We start from the raw sequence: 2,500 nt of genomic DNA, 5'->3' as shown, positions 1-2,500 counted from the left end.
GCGATCTGATGATCCCATGTTGTTCTGTAGTAATTATTTGGCATTGTACAGAAATGTTTGCAATCATCCAGATATGTCTCAGAATGATCCTAGTTTTCTATTTTCAATGGCAAATCATTGTAATGTAGATTATGCCGCAAGAGTGTCTCTAAGAAATATCAGTTCATATGAAAGATTTGTAAAACTATTAACTGAGTGGTGTCTTAAGTCAAAAGAGCAGGATGGAGTATCCGAGAATGTGTCTGCTGTTTACAGGCCTAGGTATTGCTTTAAATGTGGGAAGATTTGCCACATTAAACGTTATTGTAATACCAGACCAGAGAGCCATTCATTGCACCAGAAGATTGATAGAATGGAGAATAAGGAAGAGCTTGCCATCTACGATACTGAATTTACATGTAAAAAAGCCGACTTTGCTACAACTGCACAAGTCGCAAGAAATGCAGACCCCAACGGTGGATAAGAGTGAGACTGGGAAAGAGCAAAATTTATCATATTGTAGACCCCAAAAAGATGGTGCTACTATTCCTGTGTTCTGTCTATGGGGCTGGATCATTTTACCTTGGTCACCAGTAATCATTCCTGTGTTATCCTTTTAAGACAGTGTTCTAACCTTTCTGTGTTCTTTCAGACTGGACAAACCAGTTTTTCAGAGGAATCGGATTCAATGTATTTAGCTATAATATAAGACATGGGGGTAGACTAATAAGCTCAAAGGTAAAGGTTAAAATAATTGTTTGCAAACAATTAAATAAGTAATCATCCCATTGTGATGAATTGGACTGTATTTCGCTAAAAGTTGTGGTTCAGTTTTATGTATGTCTTTAATCTTTATTTTCAATTAGGAACATAATAGGTTTGTAAAATCCATTTGAAAGTTGCACCTTGAACAGTGATGTTTGATATTTCAATGAATTGAGGTAACGTGATAGATTTGATTTATCCAGGAGAAATGTATGAGTACTGACTAAAGTGACATGTCAATATTACAGAGAGAAGCTAGAATAGCTCAGCCGGTGGATTTCTAAAATTTGGTGGAATCAATTAGGTGTCTTGAATCGGCTCAAGTCATTTCTGAAGTAGCAGTCAATGTGATCTCAGATAATAATGCTTTTGTTTTCCCTTTTAGATCAAAATCTGATCTGTAAGTGTTATATTATTGCTTTCATCTTGTTCGACTGCTTTCAAGAGCCAAGCAATCTTCAGACAGATGCCAGCTATGGAAAGTGTGGATTTCTGAAAACCAAACAGAATCTATGGCTTTACTTGGCTCAGTGGATGAACAGATGAACACTAGCCATTTTTGAAGGGCAAAGACCAAGAAGATGTGACCCAAGATGTGAACTGTACTGAAGAAAATTTCTAATGGGATAAATGATTAGAAGAAGGATTCCAAGAATTATGCCAGCTGATCCATGCTATCAGTGGACTTGTGATACACATTAAATATGATGAATCAGACTGGTGATGGGGAGAGGGATATTATATGTGGCTCCAGTTCAGATAAAAAGTGCAAAAGTATGAGGGCGGGCAACTATGACGTGTAACAGTATAGTGATCTCTCCATCATTTACAGAATATGTAAGATTGCCTAGAGGTGGGATGTTTTCCTTTGGAAATATCACTTTTCGTTATATTCCAACTAATATAACCAGTGGGTCAGGTGTTAGCTCTAGGTTAACTTTTAATGAGTAATTTGTATTATGCATGCATTGGTTTGTTGTTGTTGGATAAATAATGTGTGGCTATAAGATATCCAAGGGTGGATTGTGGTGCTAATAAAAATATGGATATCTTATAGCCTACATATTATTATATATTGATTAGTCCATATTGAAATTAACCTGTAATGTCAGCATTAGAAGGCCCCATATACAGTACCAGAGTTCATGAGGTCAGACCTGCAATGGCTATTGAAATGCAGCCTGTGTGCTGAGTATACTGAAAGACAATGCTTGTTGAAACACTATGTTTAATCTGGATTACTGGAAAGAATTAACCTTTGTGTACGCTGTTGACTTACTTGAATTTCAAGAGTAGTGAATGGTGCAAGTATATTTGACAAAGTATTACCTGATATTTGTGTCATATGGGGATTAAAAAGTGGACTAGGCATATGGACAGTTGCACATTATTATACATAAGGTCATAGAAATATGGATGGAGGAGCCTAATGAATATAGTTGGCGATCTGAAACCCATTGTAGTGTATCCAATCTTAAAGATCTCTCTAACTGGTATATATTTTGTGCTAGGGTTATAATCATAGAAAGTTGTTGGAAACTTTGTTGTTATCATATGTAAATTTCAGGGCAAGAGTAAATAGTCCGAAGAGGCAAGTCTTGTTTGATGTTATTTATTCATGATAGGTGGCCACTGTCATGTGATTGGAACATCAAACAACTAACTTGTGTATTTTCATGTTTACCCAATATTATATTGAGTAAGGCTAGTTTCACACTTGCTTTTTTTTGCAGCGCGTTTTTCCCGCAAAAAAACG

Source organism: Dendrobates tinctorius, unplaced genomic scaffold, assembly GCF_039654945.1.
Source record: "Dendrobates tinctorius isolate UK_male_01 unplaced genomic scaffold, ASM3965494v1 ptg000095l, whole genome shotgun sequence".
In the NCBI taxonomy this organism is placed as follows: domain Eukaryota; kingdom Metazoa; phylum Chordata; class Amphibia; order Anura; family Dendrobatidae; genus Dendrobates; species Dendrobates tinctorius.
Note: the sequence above shows the minus strand (reverse complement) of the source record.